This window comes from Perognathus longimembris, chromosome 23 (assembly GCF_023159225.1).
Source record: "Perognathus longimembris pacificus isolate PPM17 chromosome 23, ASM2315922v1, whole genome shotgun sequence".
NCBI classification, from domain to species: Eukaryota; Metazoa; Chordata; class Mammalia; order Rodentia; family Heteromyidae; genus Perognathus; species Perognathus longimembris.
Window position 1 is genome coordinate 15056165 of NC_063183.1, and position 15305 is coordinate 15071469.

Below are 15305 nucleotides of genomic sequence, written 5' to 3' on the forward strand. Positions count from 1 at the left end.
AGCCTAGTGGCAAGAGTGCCTGCCTCGGATACATGAGGCCCTAGGTTCGATTCCCCAGCACCACATATACAGAAAACGGCCAGAAGCGGCGCTGTGGCTCAAGTGGCAGAGTGCTAGCCTTGAGCGGGAAGAAGCCAGGGACAGTGCTCAGGCCCTGAGTCCAAGGCCCAGGACTGGCCAAAAAAAAAAGTGCACATGTGAAAAAGAAAGTGATAAATCTTACTATTTTCCAATTATTTGCCCTTTTCTTTTTCACTGGATGAGAGTTGGCTTTTCATTTGAGGATCTTTTTTTGCTGCCTTTGTCCAGTGATAGCCACCTTGCTGGGTCACTTGTGCCATTAGCCTTTTCCTGCTAATATGTGAGCAGTGTCATGGTTCTTCCTGTAGATCTGGATACATTGCCAGTTTTCTGACCTTTATAGTGTCCTCCTACCACCTGAACATCAGCACCCTTTCAGGTGGGCATGAATTGAGCACTGTACTTCTGCCTCAGGTGTCTGGGAAGCAGAGGATATCCTCCTCCCACAAATGTGGGAAGGAACATCAGAATGCTTTTTATGGTTGTTGCTTGATCAGAAGTCACAAGGGGATCAAACTTCATCTGGACCATTGAAACTTCTGCAGTGACCAGGTCATTGCTGGTTCCCATTTTTTTAAATCAGAGGGAAGAACCATAACACTCCTCACACTGAAGAATAGCTTGTGCCTACAAGGGAGTCATTTGCTCAAAGATGGGAATGTAATTGATGATAATAGAATCTGGGCAGTGTTCAAATTCCCCCATGTATTGGTGGGGGCAAATGGCAGGTGAACTAGAGAGAAGAGTATATGCGTGCCTTGTTCACAAACCTGCATTATACACCTGAATGTCAGGCTCCCTACCCAACATCCTGGATGCTTTCTCCTGCTAAATCCTCGCAGTTCTCCTAGGAGGGAGGCCTTACCCTTGCCATCTCACATGAGAGAGAGCTTTGCACACAGCTAGTAAGTGGAGAATTGAAAAATCTGTCTCACCAAATAATAGTTACAACAATAATAACAACACAGGTTGTAATAAAATGAAAAAAAAAAAGCTGGGTACTGGTGGCTCATGCTTAGCAACTCAGGAGCCTGACACTGAGGTTAGTGGTATAAAGCTAGCCCAGGCAGGAAAGTCTGTGTGACTCTTATCTTTAACTAACCACCAGAAAACTGGAAGTGGCACTGTGGCTCAAAGTGGTAGAGCACTATCCTTGAGCTGAAGAGCTCAGGGACAACTCCCATGCCCAGAGTTCAAGCCCCATGAATGGAAAAAAAAAAAAAAAGATCCTTATCATTGGCAGAGATGGTTGTTGGTGAGGGTTTAGGAAACCAGGCACTTGAAAACATGGGAGTTGAGAAGACAAATTGAGAAAACCTTTCTAGAGAATACCTGGATACATCTTTCAAAATTCTACATGTCATACTCTTGACCAGGCCATTCTGGTTTTAGGAGTTTGTAGCAGTAGTGCTTACTTTTAAACTCAATGATAATGCTTACATGAGTGTACAAAGGTATATATATATATATATATATATATATATATACATATATATGAGGATCTTGTTTACTGTTTTGTAATAATAGTAGAAAATTGGAAATAGCTTGACTATCTGTCAAAAAGAAATGTACTCTTTACCTGACTGATATAACTGGAACCCCTCTGTACATCACCTTTATAATAATTTTTTTTTAAAAGAATCTCATCTCAACAACAAAAAGCTAAACATGATGTGTGTCTGTCTTCTTAGCTACATGGGCAGCCTAAGTATGAGAACTAAGTACGAGAACTGTGATCTAGGATGGCCTAGGCAAAAATGTAAGACTGTTCAAAAAATAACTAAAGCAGAAAGGGCTGTATGTATGTGTATGTGTGTGTGGCTCTACTGGTAGAGCACTTGCCTACCAAGAGCAAAACTATGAGTTCAAAGCCCAGTACCAAAAAAGAAAAGAAAATGAAGAACAAAAAAATTTATATTCTCATGCAGCTTAGTTGATTCAGAGAAGCTCTTAGTCCTGTGTCATTGTCAGTTGTATTTAAATTATTATGTAATCTGTTGTTTCCTTGCCCTCAATTTTGAAAAATCTATCCCCTGAAGTGATATGCAAAGTGCAAGGTGAAAACAAATATGTTTAATTGAAGTGATAAGGCGAAAATATGAGAGAGAGGAGAAGTGTCTTTAGCAGAAATTGGGAGGTGTTATGGGAAGGACATAGCACCTGCAGTAAAGCAGGGAATTCTGCATCTGAGCATGTACGGGTTTCCTCAACAGCAGTCTCCTGGAGCCATATACTTCAGGTACCTAGGTTGACTGTGTTTCTGAGCTACTTAAATTATAAGTGATAATATTAAAAGACTGTTTTCCCTGTAGCAAAGTTTATTTTAGGATTTTCAAACTCCCAAAGTGAAAGAAAAAAGGAAGAATGTTCCTGCTAGTTTTTTCCCCTGGTCTGTTTAACTAAAGGAAGCATCCTTTTTTTTTTTTTTTTGTCCCCCACCAAAAGTGAAACTACAGAGTTAGAGACTTGCAGACGTAGTAAAAATACTGAATCCATGAAGGAAATATTTGTGTACATAGCTCAGAGTGGAAGGTTGTCTGGTCCGGGGGCACAGTATCTTACTTCATGGGGAGGCCAAGTGAAAGTCCTAAATTTACCTTCATCCAAGGGTCATCTGGAGGCTGTGTTGGTTTTTTAACCTCTCAATTTAGAATACACCCTAAAATACAGTCATCTAGGATTGTGTGGGGTTCCACACAGAAGGCATTTGCTTTGAAATGGACTCAGCTGCCTGCATAGATGACTCAGTTGAGCCACAATTGTCTTGATTCAATAGCTATCCTAATTTGAACCAGCAGTCTTGGGTTTAACCCAGAACCATCTTGATTTGCAGTGAAGTTTTGGGATATATAATGCTGTCAAATTATGTGCATTGTTAGAAGCCCCAGGAAAGGAAGTAACTTGTTTGGCCAACATAAAAATAGCTATAGTATAGGAGGAAGGATTTCAAGAATGAGTATTTTATTTTAGTAGGCTTGTGAAGTGATATTGGTTACAAATATTCTAATATGTTTCACAAATCCATGTTTTGTTTTCTTTAAAAAGCTTGCACTTTGGGTGGGACTTCATATATGTGAATTAGGGTAATTTTTTTCTTCATCATTCTGATAGATATTTTTTTTTTTTTGCCAGTCCTGGGCCTTGGAGTCAGGGCCTGAGCACCATCCCTGGCTTCTTCCCGCTCAAGGCTAGCACTCTGCCACCTGAGCCACAGCGCCCCTTCTGGCTGTTTTCCATATATGTGGTGCTGGGGAATCGAACCGAGAGCTTCATGTGTAGGAGGCAAGCGCTCTTGCCACTAGGCCATATTCCCAGCCTAGATTTTTAATATATCATTTGAGTTTTCATAAGAGCTGGACACCAGAAGCAGGTTTTTTTTTTTGTCTCTAAATCTGTCTCAGACAATGACTTTCAGTTTGTGTGAAAGGTAAGGAAACTGAAGATTGAAACTGCCTGTGCTTTGACATAGTGGACTGTTCCCCCCATCTGTATACAAAACAGCTGTATTCCTGGAAGAGCTGCATGTGAATGCCAACATTAGGACCAGCAGATTGTGTTTGGGCATCTTTTAAATTCTGATAGCTCTGCCTAGTGGGAATCTGTTAAAGCTAAGTTTTTTGTATGAGTTGTTTACTATTCTAATATGAATTACTTACTATTCTAAAGAGCTACTTTTTGGGTCTGGGAATATGGCCTATTGGCAAAAGTGCTTGCCTTGTATACATGAAGCCCTGGGTTTGATTCCTCAGCACCACATATATAGAAAAAGCCAGAAGTGGCGCTGTGGCTCAAGTGGCAGAGTGCTAGCCTTGAGCAAAAAGAAGCCAGGGACAGTGCTCAGGCCCTGAGTCCTGAGTCCAAGCCCCAGGACGGGCAAAATAATAATAATAATAATAATAATAATAATAATAATAATAATAGCTACTTTTAAAACATTTTTGAGAACTCATTTTACTGGACTATCTGACCTGCCCCATTAAAAAGATAAAATTGGTCTAGATGAGGGAGGGGAGACAGAAAAGTAAGATAGTAAAGAAGTGTTTATATGGGTCTGGTTTAGTTTATTCTCTTGCTTTTATTAATTTTTTTCATTCTTCTGAAGATAGATATTTAGGTCATTCACTTGAGACTTTTTTCCCTCCATTTCAGACATTTCATATTAGAAATTTCTTTCTAAGCACTTTTTTTCTCATAGTCACATATATAAACTTTGATCTTCAATGGGCTTAAAATTTTTTATTTAGTTACTTGTTTTCTTTTATGGTGATGGGGATCAGAACCTAGAACATACTAGGTCAGTGTTCTACCACTGAGCTACACTTCTAGCCCTACTTGGTGAGATTTGTTTGTTTGCCATTCTGGGATTTGAATTCAAGACCTTACCAACACTTCTTAGTACTGGTTATTCTTTTAAGATAGGGTCTCTGGGCTGGGAAGGTGACTTAGTGGTAGAGTGCTTGCTTAGCACGCATGAAGCCTTGGGTTCGATTCTTCACATAATCAGAAAGTGCTGGAAGTGGTACTGTGGTTCAAGTGGTAGAGTGCTAGCCTTGAGCAAAAGAAGCTCAGGGATGGTACCCAGGCCCTGAGGACTAGCAAAATAAATAAATAAAAAGACACAGCTAATTTGGGGCTGAGAATGTGGCTTAGTGATAGAGTACTTGCCTACCATGCTTGAAGCCCTGGGTTTGATTCATCAGCACCACAAAAACAGAAAAAGCCAGAAGTGACACTGTGGCTCAGGAGGTAGAGTGCTAGTTAGCCTTGAGCAAAAAGAAGCCAGGGACAGTGCTCAAGCTCCAAGTCCAAGCCCCAGGACTGGCAAAAAAAAAAAAAAAGACAGGGTCTCATTTCTTGCATAGGTCCACACTAGGACCTCTGCCTATTTTATTCTTCCCATTGTAGCTTGGGATGACTGTTGGGTGGAATCCCTTAGACGTTACTTCCCAGTTGGCCTGGAGCCTTGATCCTCCTAATCTTAACTTTTCAAGAGCTAGGACTATAAGTTTAAGCACAGTGCTTGGCTCCATTTGATGAGATTTTAAAAGCAAATTTTCTGATCTAGGAATTGCAATATGCATCTCACAACAGTCTACTTTAGATCAATACCAAGTCATTGCTAATAAATATGGTAAATTTGCTCCATTAAGTATATATGTGTTTGTTCCACTCCTGTAGTATCATATCATATATTCAGCCTTTATGTTTTATAAGCCCATTATTAAAGATCTGCAATTACCTTTTCATGTGTTTTTCTTTTAAATTGGTTAGGAATAAAAGAGAATCTGTAACTTTTTTTTTTTTTTTTTTTGCCAGTCCTGGACCTTGGACTCAGGGCCTGAGCACTGTCCCTGGCTTCTTTTTTTTTGCTCAAGGCTTGCACTCTACCTCTTGAGCCACAGCGCCACTTCTGGCCTTTTTCTATATATGTGGTGCTGGGGAATCGAACCCGGGGCTTCATGTATACAAGGCAAACACTTGCCACTAGGCCATATTCCCAGCCCATGTAACTCTTTATATTTTCCTATTATCTACTATTATTGGTGTCTTTTATTCTTTCTTTTCAATAACAAGTTGCCATCTGATTCTTTTCCTTTCAGCCTGAAAGACTTCTTTTATTGTTTCTTGTAAAGTAACACATTGTAACAGTCTTTACCTGTCTAGGAATGTCTTTATTTTGGCTTCATTATTAGCGTTATTTGTTGGATATAGAATTACTCTTTCTTTCTTTCTTTCTTTCTTTCTTTCTTTCTTTCTTTCTTTCTTCTGTGTGTGTGTGTGTGTGTGTGTGTGTGTGTGTGTGTGTATGTGTGTGACTGGGGTTGAGTTGTAGTTGTCATGCTTGCCAGACAGATGCTTTTGTACCTGAGCCGTACCTCCATAGCCATACTCTGTATAGAATTCTTGTTTGTTTGGTTTTGTTTTTGTTGCCAGTCCTGGGGCACTGTCCCTGCCTTCCTTTTGCTCAAGGCTAGCACTCTGCAACTTGAGCCACAGCGCCACTTCCGGCTTTTTCTATATATATGTGGTGCTGAGGAATCGAACCCAGGGCTTCATGTATATGAGACGAGCACTTTACCACTAGGCCATATTCCCAGCCCCTGTATATAGAATTCTTGATTAAGAGATTTTTTTTTTCTCATGAGGCTTGAATTCTGGGTCTGGGTGCTGTCCCTGACCTCTTCAGTTCAAGGCTAGTACTCTACCACTTGAGCCACAGCACCACTTCCGGTTTTCTGATGGTTAATTGGAGATAAGAGCCTCATGGACTTTCCTGCCCTGCTGACTTTGAACTGCGATCCTCAGATCTCAACCTCCTTAGTACAGGCATGAGCCACCAACGCCTGGTAATTGGCAGATTTTATCTTAGCATTTTGAATATGTTATCCAATTCCTTTTGGTCTCCATTGTTTCAAATGTAAAGTCAGCTATTAGTCTTTTGCAGTTTTTCTCTTTACATAGGCAGTTTTCTCTTGATAAATTAAAGATTTTCTCTTTGCCTGTGCTTGTCAACAGTTTATTTGTGATGTGTCATGGTCACTCTTTGGTTTATCTTTTAAAAAATATTTATTAAACAGAAGGGTTGCAGTTAACATAAGTCAGGCAAAGAGTACATTTCCTTTTGGACAATGTTAGCCCTTCCCTTGCTCTCTCCCAATTTTTCCTTCCCATCCCACCCGTACATTGTATAGTTCATTTTTCTACATAGTGTCCAGTGAGTACCATTGCTACATTGATTTAGCCTTTTTTTCTTGGTTTAGTTTTTTTATGCAAAGAGTAATTTTTCCCAGAATTATATTGGAAAGGTCTTAGTCATTGCTTTTTCATATGCTGTTTTCTGTTCACTTGTCTTCTTTCTGCTTTTTGACTATCTTTCTATGTGCATTGGTATGCTTGACATAGTCCTTGAAGTCTGAGGATCTGTTCATTTTTCTTCTTATTTTTTTCTTCGACGGTAATCCTTCCCTCTGTCATCCCAGATCTGCTGTTGAGCCTTTCTAGTAATTTTTCCATAATGGTTATTATATTGTAGATCTTTAAATTTTCTTTTTTTTTAACTGTATTTTTTTTTTTTTTGGTACTGGGGATTGAACCCAGGACGTTATACTTGCTAGGCAAGCACTTTGTCACTGAGCTACATCCCAGCCCTCTCTAAAATTTCTGTTTGGCTTCTTTCTCTGTAACTTCTCTCCATTGGTGTTTTTGATGGGTCATTATCATCATGCTTCTTTTATTTCTTTTTTTAAAATCCTTTTACCTAAACTTATTTTGTCATATAGAAGGTTTTTATATACAACCAGTGTGCAAAGAGAGAGACAGAGACAGAGAAAGTGGGGGGTGGACGAGGACTGTTCTGGATTGATTGCACAGTTACAAAATACTTGGAGGCACCAAAGCTTTGCACAATTTGTAGAGGATCTGCACGTGGGCTGAGGAACACATTCAAAGGTCAGGCATTTAGAGGTCAGCCTTGGCTTTTCCTTTCTGCCATGCTTTCTCCTAGCTCCTCTTTGCATACACCGGGCTTCTCTTGGCCAAGGTTGAGGTTGAGGCCCTCTCCAATGTCTCCTGCACGTGCATAGCCTTCCAGATCACTTGGGCCATGAGGGAGAGTACTGTCTCCCATGACAGCTGTCTTATCCTCTGAATCTACCCATCAGGTTTTTGGCAAGCATGAAGATCTATCACTTGTCACACCAGTATTGCAGCCTCAGGCTGGCTGAGATGTTGACCTTCTGCAGTTTTCCATGACCACTGTTGTTTGTGACAATGCCCTTGGGTATGTACTCTGTTCCAAATGAAACTAACCTCTGTTGGTTAGACAGCAGAGCTGTCAGTTTTTAGAACCTTCCCTGCCCTGGTTGGTCCGCCACAGGGAGCTAGGGTGAGGGCAGGGACACCTCAGGCTGAACCTATAGATGGCATGGTTCCAGTTCAGGGCTCAGTACTTCTCCGGAACAAACACCTCTCAATTTGTTGTCTGCCTTTGGTAGATTTCCAGCCCCGAAATGGTTGTTTTTGACAAAACTTTTCCAGTTTTATAATTACATTTTAAGGAGAGGTTTTGCCAAGGTTCTCATTCTGTTATTCCAGTTCTGTGCCTGCTCCAAGCCTTCTCTCAATGTCTTTGTGTCTCTCCACAGCTTTTTGATGACAAGAAGCTCATTGTGAAAGTTCAAGAGCATTAGAAATGTATAAAATGGACATATTGTATCTGTATTAATCCTGCCCTTAAAGGCAGCAACTTTGACTGAATTGGTGAATTGTCTTCCAAGTGTACTTTAACTGTTTGTGTTTTGGGTTGTAGCCCCTACCAAACTCCTCAACCCTTGCCAAGAAGGATCCAATTTAGAGACTTCTTGTAGCTTCCACTGTTTTAGGAGATAAAGTTAATTAGCAACAATTTACTTTAATAAAAGAGTAGTAGCTATTTCTTCTCAGGTTGAAACTAAGAGTAGTATGGTTCTTATTCTACATATTCTGAGTTTTGAAAAAGTGAAAAACAAAAAGTAGTTTAGAGCCAGCCCGGGCAGGAAAAGTCTGTGAGACTCTTACCTTCAATTAACCACCAGAAAACCAGAAGTGGTGCTGTGGCTCAAGTGGCAGAGCACTAGCCTTGAGCTGAACAGCTCAAGGACAGTTCCCAGGCGCAGAGTTCAAGTCCAACAACTGGCCAAAAAAAAAGTGCTGATGGTGCATACCTATAATCCTAATTACTCTGGAGGCTGAGGTCTGAGAATCTCAGTTTGAGGCCAGCCTTGGTAGATAAATCTGCATGATGCTTTTCTAAAGTTAACAAAAAGTGTGGCTCAAGCAGTAGAGTAGGAGTTATGGATGTGAGGCCTAGAGTTCAAAATCTCAGTACTGGCACAAACATTTTTTAAAAAAAGAAATAAGTGGCTGATGTCTCTAGGGTTACGAGTCATCTGTATTTTTATTTTTACTTTTGATAGTGCTGCAGGTTGAAACCAGGGACTTGTACATGCTAAGCAAGAGCTATATGTGAGCCCTTAATTTGTGTGTGTGTGTGTGTGTGTGTGTGCCCACGCGCGCGCGCGTGTGTGTGTGCCAGTCATGGGGCTTGAACTCAGGGCCTGGGCACTGTCCCTGAGCTCTTGTGCTCAAGGTTACACTCTATCATTTGAGCCAGAGCTCTCCTTCTGGCTTTTTGATGCTTCAGTGGAGAGATGAGTCTCACAGGCTCACAGACTCACAGCCAGCCTGGGCTGGATTTGAACCATGATCCTCAGATCTCAGCCTCCTGAGTAACTAGAATTACAGGCATGAGCCACTACTGCTGGGCTTTTTATGTTTTTCTTTTTGAAACTGGATCTTATCTCAAACTCATAATCCTCTGGCCTCAACCTCCAAGTAACTGGGAAGCCACCATCATCTTTACCTTTTTTTTTTTTTTTTTGCCAGTCCTGGGGCTTGAACTCAGGGCCTGAGCACTGTTACTGGCTTCTTTTTGCTCAAGGCTAGTACTCTACCACTTGAACCACAGCTCCCCTTCTGAATTTTTCTATATACGTGGTGCTGAGGAATTGAACACAGGGCTTCATTTATTTGAGGCGAGCACTCTACCACTAGGCCACATTCCCCGCCCCCATCTTTATCTTTTTTTGTGCTGTATTTTAGGCTCCTTTAAGTATTTCCAGCATAAAATTATTACTTTTAAAGTGAGATAACAAATACATGTGGGTTTTTTTCTCTATCAGAACATTTAATTTACATTAATGGTCCCAGGGTGTTTTATATATATTTCAAAAAGAAATATAAAAATCTTTAAAAATAAATTATAAGGCTGAAAATGTGGCTTAGCAGTAGAGTGCTTACCTAGCATGCATGAATCCCTGGGTTCAATTCCTTAGCACCACATAAATAGAAAAAGCCAAAAGTGATGCTGTGGCTCAAGAAGTAGAGTGCTAGACTTGAGAAAAAAGAAGCCAGGGACAGTGCACAGGCCCTGAGTCCCAAGCCCCAAGACTGGCAAAAGTAAAATGAAATAAAATTAAAAAATCATAGCACTGGTTGCTGCCTTACATACAAAGATCTTAGGATCATTATGGTCAAACTATTACACTTAAGTATGCATTTTTTTTTTTTTTTTGCCAGTCCTGGGCCTTGGACTCAGGGCCTGAGCACTGTCCCTGGCTTCTTCCCGCTCAAGGCTAGCACTCTGCCACTTGAGCCACAGCGCCGCTTCTGGCCGTTTTCTGTATATGTGGTGCTGGGGAATCGAACCTAGGGCCTCGTGTATCCGAGGCAGGCACTCTTGCCGCTAGGCTATATCCCCAGCCCTTAAGTATGCATTTTAAAAGACTGAAAATGGAAATGACTCCAAAAGCAATACTTACAAAACCATTTGTTTTTTTGTTTTTGTTTTTTTTTGGCCAGTCCTGGGCCATGGACTCAGGGCCTGAGCACTGTCCCTGGCTTCTTTTTGCTCAAGGCTACCACTCTGCCACTTGAGCCACTTCTGGCCTTTTCTATATATGTGATGCTGAGGAATCGAACCCAGGACTTCATGTATATGAGGCAAGCCTTCTTGCCACTAGGACATATTCCCAGCCTTGTATAAACCAACTGAACAACTCAGGGAAGGAGAGGGAAAGAGGGATGGGGGAGGGGGGGGAAATGAGGGAGGAGGTAACAAATTGTACAAGAAATGTACCCACTGCCTTAGGTATGAAACTGTAACCCCTCTGTACATCACTTTGACAATAAATAATTATTCAGGGGAAAAAAAGACTGAAAATGGGACGTCAGAAAACTTGCTAAAATTCTCATTAGAGGCCCATTTCTTTATATCTTATTATTGATGTATCAATTCACTATGTAATTCCCTTTACTGAAAGCATTTGTCCCTTCTACTTGGATTCACTTCTGGGAGTCTGTATTTCTTGTTCTTGATTGAATAACATCATTTTCTATGTCAGCTAAAGGTCAGGAACATGGATGGGGTCTTCCTGATAGTCATTGGGTATGGTGAATAGACATCAAAATCGTCCAAGTTTTTTTTTTTAAGATTATTTATCTTCTAACCTCATGATAACAGTAAGTAAAGGAAGATGAAGATGGCTTCATTAGTGCAGGAGACCTGAATGAACTCAGTTGTCAGCCAGATTTCTACTGTGACAAGCTATGTGTCAGCAACAAGCCTGGGCCTTTCAGGGGAGCTTCCATGGTATATACCCGAACAATCCCAGAGCCAAAGGAACCCAGGACCTGAAGTCAGTGAGGCAGTTTCAGAGGTTGGATAGAGTGGGGACACAAGCTTGGTGTGGCCACTTTGTCAAAGGGAGTTGACACAAAGGCTCATGCTTGTGCTATCTACCATAGCAATAAACTATGACTCTGTGTGTGTGTGTGTGTGTGTGTGTGTGTGTGTGTGTGTGTGTGTGTGTGTTCCAGTTCTAGGGCTTGGACTCAGGGCCTGAGCTTCTTTTTGCTCAAAGCTAGTACTCTGCCACTTGAGCCACAGCGCCACTTCTGGCCATTTTCTATATATGTGGTGCTGGGGAATCAAACCCAGGGCTTCGTGTATACGAGGCAAGCGCTTTTGCCAGTAGGCCATATTCCTAGCTCCCCTGAGCTTCTTTTACTCAAGGATAGTACTCTACCACTTGAGCCGCAGCACCACATCCGGCTTTTTCTGTTTATGTGGTGCTGTTGAATCGAACCCAGGGCTTCATGCATGTTAGGTGAGTGCTCTACCACTAAGTCACATTCCCAGTCCTAGCAGTGTGTATTTATTGATGCCTCTTGCTGACTGCTCTGATACATTAACCATCATATTCTGCTTCCCTGTGTTTGATCCCAGGGACCAATTTTGAAGTTAGAATCTGCTTTTTATGGTGATAGTTAATTCTGATGCATCAGAGGACTAATGCCCCTTTAAACTTAAAAAAAAAAGTACTATTATGGTCTTTAAGTAGTTGTTCAGGCTGGGAATGTGGCTTAGTAGTAGAGTGCTTGCCAAGCATGCATGAAGCCCTGGGTTCAATTGTTCATTAACACATAAACAGAAAAGGCCAGAAATGGTGCTGTGGCTCAAGTGGCAGAGTGCTAGCCTTGAGCAAAAGAAGCTCAAAGGCAGTGCCCAGGCCCTGAGTTCAAGTCCCAGTACTGGCAAAAAAAAGTAGTTGTTCAAAGGAGATTCAGCTCAATATGTAGGGGAATCTGTAAGGGCCTGAGTACTGTCTCAGAGCTTTTTACTCATGACTGGCACTCTATCACTAAGAGCCATAACTCTAATTCTGTTTTTCTGGTGTTTAATTGGAGATAAGAGTCTCATGGACTTTTCTGCCTGGGCTGGCTTCAAACTGTGATCCTCAGATATCAGCCTCCTGAGTAGCTAGGATTATAGGCATAAGCCACCAGTGCCCAGACTCCATGTATTTGTTGATTGCTTTCATCTCTGTCACTTTTGACAGTCAGCGAGTCAACAAAACAGACACTCAGCCCTACCATTGTGGTCATTAAGATTAGAGAATAAAAAATTGGCACATTAGAAAAAAATATATATGGCAGTGATAAATGCTTTGAAAAAATAAGTCAGGAGAGGGCAGGGATTGTGAGGTGGGAATGAGAAACAAAGGGTAGAGTGGAGTGAAGCAGCCAGAGGCCAGGGGTTGGGGGTGTTGCAGTATAACTACAATGCCCAGAGAAGTCCTCGCTCTTTTGGGCATCTCCTATCAGGGAGACCCTGCAAGCTTATGAAACACTGTTTTATTACCAGGAAAGAGTCGTTTGGGAACTTACTGAAGCAAAGAACTTTTGAAGTTGGCATTGGCAGGATATTGTGCAACTGGGCTTGCTGGCTGTGGCCCAGCCCTCCCATCTGATGTGAACTACAGCTTTGCCAGCATTCTCCTCCACCCCCTGCCATCCAAAATATGTCGTGACCTTGCTGGTTGGCAGCCTTTTAAATGTTATTTTAAATCACCAAAAAAGGGAAACATGAAAGTGCAGGCTGTCCATCTTTGCCCTTCCTGATACACATACAGCTGTACAATACAATCCAGTATTGTAGTGACACAGGCCCCACTGTTATAAATAGTCAGAGGCTCGTACTTGGAGCACTCCAGATGAAGGGCAAGTGCATGGGGGAATGAGGGCCAACTGCTGCTCCCGGAGAAAGCCCTTCTCAAAGATCAATATTGTTTTATGTTTCGTTGACTGAATTAAAAAAACAACTGTGAGCAGAGTAAAACAGACTCTGTAGAGGGGACACAAGCGGGGGGGTTGGAGGTAACTGAAAGGGTGAATGAGGACAGATGTGGTTTACTTGCATGGATGAAAATAGAACAATGAAGCCTGTGAAAGTGTTTCAAGAAGATAGAGTGGGATTGGAGAGAATGGTAGAGGACACAAGGTTGATGAAGATACTTGGTGTACATGTATGGAAATGTCACAGAGGATCTCCTTGTACAACTAATGGATGCTAATTTATTTTTTAAATCCATGAAAGAGCTGCCTAACTTAATGTTTCTACTGTTTCAATCCAAACGTGTTTTCTCTCTCTAGTGTTAATCCTAGGTAGATCTTGTGCTTACTTAGTAATAGTTGCCATTGCATTTTAATATTTGGTATGGCCTGTTTTAAATGGTAGATTTATGGATGATGTGCTTTTTTTTTATGTGTTGTGACTCATGACTGGAAATGCATGCCTGCTAAATATCACATTCATTCCATATTTTACCCCATTCCAAGAAGTATTTATAGTGTTTTATGTGTGATATGTTAAAATATCTTTAAATGGTACTATTCATATAGTAGGTTCTTAGCAATCTCTGTGTGTCTCTATGTGTGTGTCTCTCTCTTTTGGAAGTACTGGGAATCAAACCCAGGGCCTTGTGAATGTTCCACAAATGCTTGACTACTGAGTTACATCATCAGCCTTATAATTTGTCTTTTAAGAAAAAAAAATAAAATATACCACTCTTGGGCTCTAACAAATTCTGTATTGTTCCCTCTGCAGTTAAAGAGCATCCTAAGTCAAGACTATGATTATATAGTATCTGTTCTAAAACGCTAAGTCCAGTGCAGTAGCTGAAAGAGGGATATGATAAAGTGGCTTACTCTGTTAACAGGTTAAGGGAAACTTAGTACAGTAGGAAAAAAAAAACATGTTAAGCTGGGCACTTGTGGAACTAGAGAAGAAGAAGGAGGTGGAGGTGGTAGAAGAGGAGAAAGAGGAAGGGAAAGAAGAGAGCCAGGTATTGGTGGCTCATGGCTGTAATCCCAGCAACTCGGGAGGCTGAGATCTGAGGATTGTGGTTCAAAGACAGCCTGGGCAAGAAAGTCCAGGAGACTCTTATCTCTGATTAGCCATCAGAAAACTGGAAGTGGAACTATGGTTCAAAGTGGAAGCCTTGAGCAAAAAGAAAAAAAAGCTCAGGGATAGCACCAAGGCCTTGAATTTAACCCCCACCACTGACAGAATACACACACACACACACACACACACACACACACACACACACACACACAGTTTGGATGGTGTATTAGTTTCCTGTAACTTCTGTAACAAAGAACCTGAGAGTGAGTGTCTCAGAACAGAAAAAGGGAGCCAGGGAGTTGCAGGGTTGGTGCCTCTTGCAGCTTGTGGGGAGAACCCATTCCACCCCTCTGCTGGCTTCTGTCAGCTTGCTGGGTACCTGGGTGGCACCTCCTTGGCTCCTAGCTGCCTCAGTCTCATGTCTGTCTCTTCCTGTTGACTTTCTGTTCTGTATCTCTTTTTGCCTTTTTTGCCTCTTTCAAGGATATCTCCCCTTAAATTTAGGGTCCACTCAAATCCAGTATGATCTTGTCTCCATCCTAAATTACCTATGCTTGCTAAGACCCCATTTCCAAATTAGGTTACATTCTGAGAGGCTGGGTAGTGTGCATTTCAGGGGATTCTACCTCTTGCACACACCTGGTATTGACCATGTTTGTTGAACACCTATATTGGAACATTTATGCATGTTACTGGGAGTAAGGCAGGGATTCCAGAATGACATAGTCTTTTCCTCTAGAGGTTCCTGGTCCCTGTTATCCCAATTTTCCTCTTGATGTTGATCTGACACCAGTTAGTATTAAAGTAAGGGAGAGACCATCAACACACATTTCTCTCTAGATTCTCTGTGAAGCTACCTATATTGTTACTAATCACCAGGCAGGTGTGATACAGTGTGGTTGGGCTGCCCATGTTGACCACTGTTGGAGTTGACAAGAGT

The 15305-nt window shown here is 41.5% G+C and overlaps 1 protein-coding gene and 1 long non-coding RNA gene across 3 annotated transcripts in view; both read left to right on the forward strand.

Moving 5' to 3' along the window:
• Adcy9 (adenylate cyclase 9) overlaps nucleotides 1-15305 on the forward strand; it is a 101271-nt gene that overhangs the window by 31794 nt on the left and 54172 nt on the right. The gene's annotated exons all lie outside the window — the stretch shown is intronic.
• On the forward strand, nucleotides 11352-14290 carry LOC125340980. Its single transcript, XR_007208852.1, has 3 exons — nucleotides 11352-11363; nucleotides 12714-12722; nucleotides 13336-14290. It is a non-coding gene; the product is annotated as an uncharacterized LOC125340980 (long non-coding RNA).